Source organism: Chlorocebus sabaeus, chromosome 9, assembly GCF_047675955.1.
Source record: "Chlorocebus sabaeus isolate Y175 chromosome 9, mChlSab1.0.hap1, whole genome shotgun sequence".
NCBI classification, from domain to species: domain Eukaryota; kingdom Metazoa; phylum Chordata; class Mammalia; order Primates; family Cercopithecidae; genus Chlorocebus; species Chlorocebus sabaeus.
Genome location: NC_132912.1, coordinates 85045777 through 85060671, shown reverse-complemented (window position 1 = coordinate 85060671; position 14895 = coordinate 85045777). Strand labels below are relative to the sequence as shown.

At 31.2% G+C, this 14895-nt stretch overlaps 1 protein-coding gene and 1 non-coding gene across 4 annotated transcripts in view; one reads left to right on the top strand and one right to left on the bottom strand.

Moving 5' to 3' along the window:
- The window catches only part of PCDH15 (protocadherin related 15), a 1804329-nt gene that overhangs the window by 1743255 nt on the left and 46179 nt on the right, over positions 1 to 14895 (bottom strand). The window lies entirely within an intron of this gene.
- Positions 7345 to 7448, top strand: LOC119628216 (small nucleolar RNA U13). The gene has a single exon (XR_005244520.1). It is a non-coding gene; the product is annotated as a small nucleolar RNA U13 (small nucleolar RNA).

Here is a 14895-nt window from a genome sequence, read left to right as displayed (position 1 = left end):
CAATGAATCTGGTTATTTTCCTTCTGTCTTGGTTGTCTAACAGTGATAGCCTTAACTGATAGTGAATTAAAATTATCTGTGGAGCTTTAAAAAATATATTCCTGAGTAACACACTGAGAAATTCTGACCCATAATTCTATACTGAAACCTAGGAAATCCCAGATGATTATGACACCATATATCCAAAAGTAAGCATTTTGAAAGCACTAAAACCTTCACCACTTACCAAAACGCAGTGGATTGTCATCTGTACATCAATGCAGTAATGGAAAAGAGTAATGTCACCATATAATATCAATGATCTTCAAACTTCCCCTTTTGTTGACATTGTATTTATTACTCACATTTCCAGCTTCAAGTCCTGTGACATATTGGTCAGCTGAATTCCAGTGCCATTAATATACCCTTTTTAGTCAATGATGTTAGATTTTTGGGTTATTAATAGATAAAGACTAACATGTAAATATAAATGCTAACATATGAATAAGGGAAACGTAGGAAAATAAAGAGTAATTCTGTTGCAAAAATTTCATAAATACAAGTCCAATTTCACAGTTTTGCTTTAAGTATTAAGAAATATGCCTTCTTTGGTGAAAATTATTTTTAAAACAAATTCAGTAATTCATTTAAGATATTCTGGAAAGGTTATTTAGAAATGTTCTGGAAACAAGAGAGAATATATATTTTAAAAATAACTCAGGTGTTACCTAGGGAGTAACCTGAAAAATACTTTCACAAAACAAAGGTTAAGAAATTAATCTTTAGAAAGAAATTCAGGTAAAAGTACATGTCTAAAATGACCTTTGAAAACTGGGAAGTAAATAACTTTTCACATCATTAAGCATTTTATATAAACTTATTTTATTATACCCAGGTTAGAAACATACAGGCTACAGTTTTCAAAACCAGATTAATGTGAAACGGTTGGATTTTTAGGAAAATCAGTCTGTTTTTCTACTATCACACCAAACAAAACTTTGTCATCATAAGTGCTTAAGAATTAGCAGGAATAGCCAGAATGTATTTGTCCAAAAGTTGTCTGTATTTAAACTTTTAAACATGATAGGACAATAAAGATTTTTTATGAATGATAATATTTCTTCAGGTGTCTTATAGTCTTCGAAAGAGTACAATTCTGAAATAGAATTATTTGAAGGCTGCTAAGATGTCCTGTTCCCAAACATGCCTCTTAATCCACTTAGTACATAAATAAATTACATGAAGAGAGTACCACATGTTTGCCTTAAGACAAACATCTTACCTGGTACATTTTAAAACCAATTATTTCAAGGAAATACCATAGCAAACTTGTGGAAAGAGGAGAGCATCCTGTTTTTCCAAGATGCCAATAACTGACACTTATCAAATTTCTTGAATTTGGATTCATTTTGGGGAGAATAGAAAAAAGAAAGTAGCATGGTTAGTAAAATAAGAAAATAACCCAACATTATTACAGTCATAACGTTTGCTAGTAATAGAGACTGCCCCAGTTTAAGATTAATTTTTCAATTAAAATATTAAATGTCATTTTATGATTTTTTAGTCTGGGAAGCAAGTCAGGAGACTTTTATTAATAGTCATTAATTGACAAAGCTTCTACAGTTGTGCTTTTTATTTAATATTATAACACATTAACCACAGACATCCTTTGATTTTCTGTCATATTTTCAGTGCTCTGTCTGTACATGTTTTCTCAAGAGTAGCAACATTTGTAAATTTATTTTAACAATTCATGATTTTGTCAGCATTTTAAGGGCTTACTGTTTCAAGAGGACATTATAACAAAGCACTGAAGAACAGGGAACTTCAGTTTAGCTGGAAATTTATACTGGAATACCATTGTTGTCCCTTATTTACTGATTTATACACTGTTCATCAGTGAAATTGAGTAAGATTAGCTATTTTATACAGTTATTATAAGGATGAATTAAAATCGTTTTGAAATATTAGAAACTATGTATTTGATATAAAAATTATATATATTATTTTTAAAATATTTATTCATAACAGTTTTAAAACTTTTGTTTAGCCTAATCTGGAAGCCATTTTCCAGAACATAAATGTGAGGCATCATGTTTAGTAAAATGTGTAGAATCGAATTGACCTGTATTGAAAACCCAGCTTTGTCACTTAGTTGAGAAATGTGTCATACATCTATAAACTCCAGTGTCCACATGGCATACCTGAGCATACCAAGCCCTTGCTGAGATATATAATTAAAAGATATGAAATCAGTGCTCAGGAGTATGCAGGCACCCAAGCAATAGTAATTAACTATTTATGTGATATTTAGAAGTTAAAATTGAAATAACTTTGTGAGAAATGATACGTGTGGGATAAAGAGAAGGATGTATAAATTTTGGTTTACATAACAGGATAGACAGTGATGTCATTCATGGAAACATTGTGAAAGAGTCAGGTTTAGAGAATTCTGGGAAGATGATGGAAAAGCAAGCACTGGAAATCTCTTTACACATAAGTAATAATTATACTGGCAAAATCTCTCTGATACAACTATTTTGGAATTCTTGAATTTAGTGAAACTTACAACTTCCAGGAGAAAAGTGTGGATAATAAATTTTAGTTAATTTCAGTTGTTAGCTCAGGAGCAGCTATCCATCCCCACCCCCAATCCCAAGACAGGGAGCTTTGCAAGTATTTCTGCTGCAGCTTGCCTCTAGCTTGCAAAAACTACCATGAGCAAAAATGACCACACCCTTCAGTTATCAAGGATCTATGCTCTGATGGTTGATTGTTGCTTCTGAGCACAATGGAAGAGACAAAGAGGTGGTAGCCATTGTTGTTGCACTCCCTTCTGTTCTAAAACCCACTCTTCCTGGCTAATGTGACTTCCAAGAGACTTAAAAGGCTGTTTCCCCGCCCTCCATTTTTCCTTTATCCCTTTGAGAATCAAACACTGAAGAATAGTATATTTTCAGAGCAACTGCAAACATGAGGGAAATTAGAAAGTTTCAGTGTATCATCAAGAAATGGTGCAGGTTCATAAAATACTAATAAAAGACTTTAAGTTTACAACTCAGGCTGACCTTCAGCACAGACACAGTCTGCAACAATATAAACAAAAATAACAAAAACAGCAAGCCCTAGGGAAGGGAGAAAATCTGATTTCAAGATTTACCATTTAATTAAATTCAGATGTCCAGTTTTCAACAAATCATCACAAGGCACACACAGGAACAAGAAAGTATAATTCATTTAAAGAAAACAGATAAAGCAAAATAAAGTCACCAAGAAAGATCTGATGGTGGATCTACTAGACAAATACTTTACAATAACCATTATAATGATGTCCAACAAACTAAAGGAAGACATAGAGAAAGTCAAGGAAACAATAGATGAACAAAATGAAAATATCAATAGAGACAGAAAGGCTAAAAATGAACAAAAAAAAATTCAGGAGCTGAAAATTACAACTGAATGAAAATTCCATAACCTATCCCCCAGAGAATATATAAATTATTCTCATACATAAACTAAGGTAGTTCATTAACTGCTATAAATGCTCAAGGAAATCCTGCAGCTTAAAATAAAAGGACATTAGATAGTAACTCAAAGCTATATGAATAAGTATCTCAGTAAAGGTAAATGCATGGACAATATAAAAGCTAGTGTTACTGTAACATTGGTTTGTAACTTCAGTTTATCTTTTCCACATACTTTAAGAGACCAATATATTAAACAATTATTACAGTTCCTATTATTATAAATTTGGTTTGTACTTCTACATTTTGTTTTCTACATAATGGAGAATACTAATGTATTAAAAATTATTACTTTATGTTTTTGAATGCACAATGTATACAGACATAATTTTGTCACATTATTAACTGAAAAAAATGTGACTGAAGATGTTATAGGAGCTGAGTTTTTGTATATTATTGAACTTTAATATACATTCAAATTAGAGTATTATAATTTTAGAGTGTTGACTGTTAATACTCATGGTACCATCAAAGAAAATAATTATAGAATATACATTAAAACACATATGAAAGGAATTTAAATTTTCACTACAAAACATAAATTCAATACTAAAAAAGACAGTAATACAAGAAATTCATATAAAAGCTACAAGGCATCTAGAAAATAAATAACAAAATGACAGGTATAGTTATCTTCTTAACAATTACTTTAATTTTAAATGGCAAAGCCCTTCAAACAAAAGACTGATACTGGCAGCATGGATTATGGCCATGATCCAACTATATACTGTCTAAAAGAGACTCACTCTATATCTGAATACACAAACAGACTGAAAGTGAAAAGATAGAAAAAGATGCACCATGTAAATAGTAACCATAAGAGTACTGGGGTGGTTATACTAATACCAGATAAAATAGACTTTAAATAACTGTTAAAAGTTACAAGCAGCAAAGGAGGACATTATTAATAAAAGGTTCAATATTCCAAGAAGCTATAACAAATATCAACGTGTACATAACAGACCATTAGTAGGAAATTTTGATATAACTGAAGGAAAAATAAATGGTTCTACAATAATAATTGAAGACTTCAAAATCTACCCTTATTAATGGATAAAACGATCAGAAGATAAGTAAAGAAATAAATAACAACAGAGGGCTTAAAAAACACAATAAACCAACAAGATGCAAGAGATATTTACAGAATATTCTACCCCACAACAGAATATGCATTCTTCTCCAGTGCACATGGAACCTTTTCTAGGACGGATTATGTGTTAGGTCACAAATTACATCTCAATAGGTTTAAAAGATATCATATGAAGTATCTTTACCAACTACAACAAAACTAAGTTAGAAATTAACTTAACAAAAGAAAAAGTGGAAAAATCAAAAAATTTGTGGAAATTAAACGTGTATTTCTAAATTACCAATTGATCAAAGAAGAAATAACAGGGGAAATGTACAAGTATTTAGCAATAAATGAAAACTAAAACACAACATGCCAATATTTATGAGGCAGAGAAAAAGCAGTGCTAAGAGAGAAATGTATAGGTATAAATGCTTACATTAAAAAGTAAGAAATATTTTCTTTTAATTTAGAAAAAGATCTCAAATCAACCACTTTACAACTTAAACCAGAAAAACAAACTGAAGGCAAGTAGAAGAAAGGAGATAATAAAGACTAGAGCAGAGATAGACAAAATAGATGATAGAAAAACAATGAAACCAAAAGCTGGTTGTTTGAAAAGATCAACAACATTAGTAAACTTTTGGCTAGATGGACTAAGAGAAAGAGAGAAGACTCAAATTACTAAAATGAGAAATGGAAATGGTGACTTTGCTATCAATTCTACAGAAATAAAAATGACTATAAGAGAGTACTATTAAAAACTGTGTGCTTAGAAATCAGGTAACATATGAAATGGAAAAATTCCTAGAGATACAAAACTTATCAAGACTAAATAATGATAAAATAAAAATGTAAATAGACTGATAACTAGTAAGAGACTGAATCAGTAATAAAATATCTCCCGACATCAAAAGCCCTGGACCTGATGGCATCACCAGTGAATTCCATAAAACATTTAAAGAGCTAGCATCGATCTTTTTCAAACTTTTCCAAAAATGTTGTCATAAGGGAACATTTCCAAAACTCATTCTGTAAGACAGCATTACCCTAATACCATAGACATATCCTTTGTAAACACTGATACAAAAATTCTCAAAAAATTACTAGCAAAACAAGTTAATAAGCAGCAGATTAAAATGACTATAGACCATGAGCAAAAGAGATTTATTAATACTAATGGAAATCAAAGATATTTCAACATACAAAAATTGTCAAATGTAATATACCATATTAACAATGAAGGGTAAGAATCACATGGTTATCTCAATTGATGCATAAATAGCATTTGGCAAAATTTTACACCCTTTCATGATTAAAAAAAAAAAAACACTCAACAAAGTAGAAATATAAGGAAACCACCTTAACCTAATAAAATTTCATATGTAAAAGTCCCATATAAAACATCATAGTCAATCATGAAAAACTTAAGAGTTTTCCCTTTATGATAAGCAACAAGGCAAGGATGCCTGAGCTTACTATTCAATATAGTACTAAAAGATCTGGCCAGAAAAAAATATGTAAGAAAAAAAAAATAAAAGGCACAAAATTGGAAAGGAAGAAGTCAAATTATCTTTGTTTACAGATAATATAATCTTATTTACAGAAAATGATAAAGAATCCACCAAAAATAGCAGAACCAATAAACTGGGTCACCACATAAAATCAAGTACATATCTATACAATAACAAAGAATAATCCAAAAACAAAATTAATAAAATAATTTAATTTGCAATAGCATCATAAACTACTTTTTATTTAACCAAGAAAATAAATGATCTGTCCTATAAAAGCTATAAAACATTCCAAAAGAAATTAAAGAATATAAAAATGAATGGAAAGGCATTGCATGTTCATGATTGGAAGACTTAACATTGTTATAATGTCAATACCACAGATTCAGAGCAAATCTATAGAAAATGCAATCCCTATCAAAATCCCAATGATGTCTTAAGGCAGAAATACAAAAAAACTCATCCTAAAATTCATATGGAATCTCAAAGGACTCCAAATAGCTAAATTGATCCTGGAAAAGAATAAGCTAGAACACTCAGACTCCTGATTTCCAAACTTATTATAAAGCTACAGTAATCAAAACATTGTGGTACTGACATGAAGACAGACATATGGACCGGTGTAATAGGAAAGGTTGCCTAGAAGTAAAGTCTCACATATATGGTCAAAGGATTTTAAATTATGGTGTCAAGAGTATTCAATGGGGAAAAGGCAGTATTTTCAATAAATGTTGCAGGGAAAATGAGCTATCCATATGCAAAATAATAAAGTTGGATTCTTAACACCATATACAAAAATTTAGTCAAAATGGATCCATGACCTAAATGGAAGACCTAAAACTATAAACTCTTACAAGAAAGATAAGTTTTAATACTTCAGATCTGGCAATAATAAGACACCTGATGTTCACACAACAAAATTTAAAAGAGGCAAATGAGCTTAATAAAAAGTAAAAAAAAAAAAAAAAAAAAAAAAGAAGTAAAAATGCATGCCTCAAAAGAAAATTATCACTAGAGTAAAAGGCAATTTACCTAAAGAAAATATTTGCAAAACGTATATCTAGTAAGGGATTAATATTCAGAATATACAGAGGACTCCTAAAGCTCAATAACAAAAAACAAGCAACCTGATTCAAAAATGGTCAAAACACTTGAATAGACATTTATCCAAAGAAGATATACAAATGGCAAATAAACACTTGAAAACATGCTCAATATCACTAATCATTAGGAAAATGCAAGTAAAAACTACAATGAGATTATTTTGTAGTTCATAAGCATGATGACTGGGTGTTCACATGCAGGTGCAAGATGTGCCACCCTCGAACCTTGTTACCACATCAGCACATTACCCATCAGACATAAAAAAAAAAAAACTACAATGAGATACCAGCTCATACCCATTTAGGATGGTATTTATCAAAATAAATCAGAAAATAATGATTTGGCAAGATTGTAAAGAACATAAAACCCTTGTGCACTGTTAGTGGGAATAAATATAAAATGGTGAAACTGTTGTGAAAAATAGTATGGTGAATCCTCGAAAATTCAACGTGAAATTACCATATGATTCTGCAATTCCATTTCCAGGTATGTACCCAATAGTTTCTTAAATATGTATTTTTATACCCATGTTGTTAACAGCATTACTAATAATAGCTAAAATTTAGAAGCAACTCAAGAATCTATCAACAGTAGAATGGATAAGCAAAATGTGGTTTCTGTATGCAATAAAATATTATTCAACCTTTAGAAGGCAGGAAATTCTAATATATGCTACAACATGTGTGAACCTTAAGGGTATTATATCAAGTAAAATAAGCCAGTCACAGAAAGGCAAATACTTTATTATTGTACTTATATGAGGTACTCAGTGTAGTCAAAATCCTCAGAACAGACAGTGAAATAACGGTTGCCAGGGGCTAAGGGAGGGAAAATTTTTCAGTTTTAAAGATTGTAAGAGTTCTGGGGATGGACAATAATGATTGAACAATAATATAAATGTAATTAGTGATAATTACATTATGTGTATTTTTACCAAAATACAAAATTGGAGAATATAAACAAATAAAAATAAATACATATAAACTAAACTAAACAAAACCCTGGTTTAAAAGAACAGAATTATGTGTTTGGTTTTGAACAAGCTAATTGGACATGTTACGGGACATCCAAAAGAGGATGTCAAGTATCTAATGAAATATAGTTAGTTTAATGCCAGTTACTAACGCTATTGTCATTCAAGGATTCTACGCTTAGAAGTTGGAACAGAAAATGTAATTTTTTGAGTCATCTGCACAGGGCCTTGATCACTAGGGACGCTCTGGAGATAAAAAAAAAAAAAAAAAAAAAAAAAAAAAAAAAAAAAAAACCTCACATTATTCATCACTGAGCAAAGATAGCCAGGTCTTAAAGTCATGCCCTTGCTGCATCTGTCACTGTATGCAGGATCCTGGGAGGGGTAACTTTGAGAAGGCAGCTGTCTGATGCTAGTTGAAATCTCTGAGAGGGAATGGTGGAGAGAGTGGTGTTGCTGAGACAGAAAGAATGTAGAAAGCACTCCTTAATGCTGGGACAACACGTCCTCCTTTGAAGAGGCAATAAGGCGACAAATCACTTTGTCCACATTTCTCCTAGTTATGCATCACCACATCTACCATACTCCCATGTAATATGTTTAACTTGGTCCCTCCTAAGCTACTAATGACCTGGATCTATAAGATACACCTTTAAGAATGACTACTATAAATATTCATTTAAAAGATGTATATGGTTTATGGACCATGAAGATAGTAAAATTACCTATGCAATAAGATGCTTCAGTGCTTTCAAAAGTATCAAACAAGATGTGACAGACCTTTTACTGCAGATAGAAATGCAGCAAGATAAACCTTTAGTTTTCCAGGTCATATATAAACATCTGTTATAAGTTACCTATATTTAGTGTTATGCTCATCCATACTCTGTCCACTTCTAGGATAACAAAGGTCAAAAAATATTCATTTAATCAGGTGTGGAAAGGTTAATTACTCAAAAAATAAATTTTAAAAACAATCAAAACAAACAGAAATTTCCAAATTGTATCAAATACTCAGAGAACTCCTCCTTGATTTCTCAAAGAATTTTCTCAAAAAAATAACAAATAACAATTTCAAGTGAAATATCATGATGAGAATACCTTCAGAACGTTTTACTGTGTTTCTAAGGAAATATGAGTCCTTCTACATTACTGAAAGTGGTCTTAGTTTTATCCAAATAAGCTATTTTCAGAAATAAGAAAACATAAAGCTCAGTAAAACACTGCAATAAAAAGTATGACATTTAATGTAAAATCATTCAGAGTAATCATGTGAACATGGTTCTATTTCTGTCTATGTCTATACATCATCACCCTAATGCCAGTATATTTATTTTAAACTAAATATTGGTCTCCTGAGGCAGAGAGAATACAATAATAATAATTTGGAAAAAAAAATTTGCATTTTAACACTGCCATTTTATCATAATAGTGCTATTTTTCCCTACATAATACAAAAACAAAGACAAATCCAAAAGACATATTTGTGTCTTAAATTGGGGCAAAATAGAGCTTTTTTTCCCTCAAACATGGGACGGTAAGAAGAGCTTTCATCTTAAATTCTTACAGTTAGTTGAATTGTTTACACCAATATTACATTTATAAATAGCTTCTCTTGTTTCTTAAAAATACTAGAATTTCATGTTGCATTTTTTGACAGCTATATCATCTGTAATAGCCATGTTTAGAAAAGACCTGGCAGGTGAACAAATACAGCCACCAACAAGTAGAAAGACAAACACTCTTAAGAGGTTCTTAGACAATTTTTACAAATAAAAATATTTTATAAAAGACAACACTGTTTTCTTCACATATTAGAGTTAGTCTTCATAGGTGTCTAACACAATACTGGATGATTCTAAGCATAGTTTTCCACTTAAGTATTAATAGGAATAATTTATTATAAAAATACTCATTTATTTTAAAATTTAAGTTAGAAAGACGTTTGCTGCTTTCTGATATGAAATTTTGAGGCTCAGGAACCAATTATTTTTCTTTGAGAACACATCTCTGAAATTACAGTGTCAGTCAATGAGAAATATGGCTTGATATTCAAAGAGCATAAAATCTGATTTATATATGACTTTTAAGAATGCCTTTTTGTATAAAGTAATATATATTTACCTATTGTAGGAATGCAGTGAATTACACTAAATGCAGGATTTACTATGAGATATCTATCATATCTTTGCCTATATACACAAAGGCAAAGTTGAAAATGTTTTCAAATGCTATTGATTTCCATCCAGACTTAATGAAAAGCCTGACTTTCTGAAAACAGACTTATTATCACTACTACCTTATTATCTGTTATACACTATTTCTTCTTACAAATGTTGTCATCTGTTTAACTTGACATTAGCAAAGGCAATAATCATTACTTTTAGTTGTTCGCCATGTTAAAACTTTTTTTTTTAAGGTCACTATTATAAAAGCAATATCAAAAGCAAAATTCCCTAAATATAAGATACAGTTTGGATGTTGTCTCCCCTCCAAATCTCATGTTGAAGTGTGAGTCCTGGTGGGAGGTGTTTGGATCATGGCGAGTGGCTCCCTAATGAATACCTTCGTGCCTTCCCTGCAGTAATGAGTTCATGTGAGAGTTGGTTTTTAAAGGGCCTGACACCTCACCATTCACTCTCTTGCTCTCTCTTTTGCCATGTGATACACAGGCTCCCACTTTGCCTTTCACCATGATTGGAAGTTTCCTGAGGCCTCACCAGGAGCAGATACTAGCACCATATTTCTTATACAGCCTGCAGAACTGTGAGCTAAATAAACCTATTTTCTTTATAAATTATGCAGTCCCAGGTATTCCTTATGGCAACTCAAATGGATTAACACAATATTTTTCATGGAAAGAAATGTGAATGGATTTATAAGCACATGAGTTCTCATATAAATACTAAACATACAGCTTAAATATGAAAAAAGTAATAAGTAAATATCATTATTAATAGGTAATAATTTAAGAAGTCCACAGTGAAGAATTCCTTCATTACACATCAATGTGTACCATAGGAGTCACTGATAAGGTGGTAACTAGAACAAATCTCTTCAAATTAGTTACTGATCTTTCAAAATCTGTTATTAGGTAAAAATATAAGAATTGTATTCCAAGTATTACATTGCCTTTGCTTTAGATTAAAATTATCAACACATATGAGACAACTGCATAATCTGAAATATAAATTTAGGGAGAATGAGCTACAAATAGATAAACACTAAGAAAGTGAGAAAGGTAGTAGGAAATTGGACAAAGATATTCCAGTTTACACAAGCCTGAGATTAAGCATGCCAACTTGCCTTAGATTCTTGAAATTTATACCCTATCATCATATGCACTGTTATCTTTGCAAAGCAATGAAAGTGTGTGTAAGGAACCAAGAATGACATAAGTCCACTAGGATATTTTTTATCTGCCACATGTCTTGCTATAAACTTCCTTCAAATAATTCTTATTGTAATAAAAATATCATTTTAATTGTTTTCAATGTTTTATGAAGTTGTAAAATATTCCCAAGGAACGATTATCAGACAAGTACTTGGCTCTGTGCTCTCTTTAGAGCAGTGTTCCACCTCAGGAAACTGCTTTTGAAATCAGCAAAATAAAACTGCTGATATTTTTAGAGCCATACAGTAATGTTTAGAGAAGTTTTCTGGTTTCTTTTTGGATACAGGTACCCCAGAATTATTTAAAGTAATATTCATAAAATGACTGCCTTATAATATTTAATATAAAATGAAAGTAACTTATATTAGAGTGTATTAAGCATAGTGAATATTCAAAAAGCTCCAGTACCTTCTGTCTCCTTCACACTTATTTTTAGTTCTGAAACTAATACAAGGATTTAGAAAATAGGACTTCATGCAATATAAACCACCTAGCTAGTATATTAATATATTAAAAGTTTTAAATATTAATTATTAAAAAATTATTTAGTGCCTTCATTATGCCAGGAACTCTTCTAAGCACTAAAGAAACGCAATGACCAAAACATATACAATTATGCTATCTTGGAATTTATAATCCATGAGGAGTAAATGAGGAGAGATAAACAACAAACAAGGAAACAAGCAAATACAGAATATGTCATGCAGGGATTTTGGTTGTGATGAAATATAAATCATGTAAGGAAGGAAATGGTGGTGCAGGTGTTGAGGGCAATATTTCTGATACTATAAGAAAACAGGTCTGTCTGTGAAGGTTTCATTTCAGCAAAGAGCTGAATGAAATCAGTGTAAAAGACATGCTGATATTAGGGAACAGAGTGCTCATGTAAAGTGCAATAATGAAACTGAAAAGGTCTAACTTGGTGTGGCTTGGAGTACATGAAGAGCAACAAGATGACTAGTATGGCTGAAGCAAAGAAGCAGTGCATGGTAGAAAATTATCTCAGAGAGGTCACTAGAACAAATACACTGATCTGTTTGCAGTGAATTGATTCTTAAAATTTTAGTAATTATGATGTTATATTTACTCTATTAGACAACATGACAAGAAGAATGGATCATTAAAGAGGCATAAGTGGAAAACACCTGTTTCAAGATATGTAGTGCTATGATAACACCAAGGGAATACATTTGAAAGTATTAGTTTGCAGCTGCAGAAGTAATGAGTTTCTCTAATATTGCTTCTTTGTAAGTGAAAAGGAGCTGAGAAAATTAGATGACAAAAATTCTAAAAATTTTAAAACAACAAAGGTAAATGCAATTAGATGTGAGGAATGTTCAACTGCCAACTGGCAGTATAGCTGTACTTGAAAGAAATTGATGGAAAATCTAACAATTCTAGTCCCTTATATTCCAGCAGCTGCTTCCTGATAAAATGTTCAGTTGGGAAGAAAGATAGGTATCAGGATCTGGCTTTCAGGATGAAGTTTCTTGAAACTTCTTCTCTCAGCATTGTAGTTTAAATGGAAGTTTGAAATAATTATAAATTTTCAATAATTCTACTACATTTCTTTGTTGTATATTAGCGAATTTTGTCATTTGCAACAATAGAGATTCCATCAAATTTTATGATCTCATTGAAAAGCTGTGATACTTGAAAATAATCAAATGTAAAAGTCTATTTCAAAGCTTTTGACATTTTAACTGTTTATACAAAAGAAAATTCAAATTAGGAACAATTTTCAGATTCAATATCAAATTATGTGATAACTCAGCACATATTTCACACTAAGCCAATAAGGTAAGCTTACCGTTTTGATGTGTTTTTATTTGATGGCATATCCTGCTAGTATCAAAGTCTGACCCATTTTCTGTGTAAAACAATGTATGATCTATGATGTTTCCATTTCTTATCTGAAATCAATGATTTGTAACATTGCTTTAATTATCATATATTATAACAAGCTTCTTTTAAATATAAAGCTAATATTCATATGAATATTTATATGAATTTGAATATGAATAAGCTAATATTCATATTGCCATCATTAAATGAAAAACATGTTAGGTCATAGTGTGGTATCCTTATTAATATATCATAATATTTCTGTAAAATTTGAACTTTATTCTTTATTCTTAGTTTTATTGTCACTTACAAAGAAACCACGATGAAGAATGAAACAGCTGCTTTCAGAGCTAATATATTCATCCAACATTTTCACTCTAAGACCCAATCAACACTCTTTGGTCCTTCAATGTTAACATGTGCACTGCCAAATAATTCCTTAGTCATGAGTTTTAGCAAGTTATAATTGGATAGTTTTCTCTGTTACAGAACTTTTTTGAGTCTGACATACTATATGTACAATAGGGCAATGAAATAGTGGTAATTTGTGAGTTTCTCTGAATGAACATATTTATATGTCCTTGAAACACTATTCCATCGAGTAGAACATGGGAAAAGATGTGTCTGTACCACAAATTTCTAGAGACCAGGACATAGATCTTAGTTTCCTAACCTCCTCCCTCTTAGAGCCTTCCTTTCACAGAGTAGGCAATCAACTTTGGAACAATCAATGAATATCACAAAACAATGTCAGAGTATTGCTTTCCAAGCCTCCTGCTATTGGCAACATGAAGGAAAATCTAGGCAGGCAGTGGGGAATATTCTATTTTCCCTTTTGTAATCTGCAATCTACTACTGGACAGCAAATGTATAAACTGTTTAAACTTGGAATCAAGTCACACCTTAGTTTCACGGTGCTAATTATCGCAAACTGTAAAACTCTATACTTTTAATGAGAAAAGAAAGAAAAATATAGTAATAGTACTTTTGACAGCACCAACAATATAATAGATATAAATATTTTATGTCCCTGGATCAAATGCAGCTGCTGCAAGAACCTGAAAACTCTATGAGGATGGATATTATACTAAGGAAGCTTGGGGAGGATAATAGCTTATCTGTCTTCTTATTGTTATATTTCTGGCTTCCTTTATAGGAACTCACTAATAATAGACTTTTAGTAACATCTCTTGATGGTTGAACCTAGAAAATATATTATTATTTTCAACATAATGATCTCTATATACACTTCCAAATAGGAAACAAAGTAGTGATAAAGTGTATGATTCCTTCAAATGATCTCAACTCAGAACTTTTACTCACAAAAATCAGAGCTCTTCCTTGGCTCTCCTATTTGACCTCTGGTTGTAAGGACTGCAGTGGAAGCAGTTAACCTTCATTTATAACACATGATCTGAATCAGTCTAGTAATATTGATTTCTGTAACTGCCCACTCATTAATATATAAAAGTGTTATAGTCACATTGGTACAA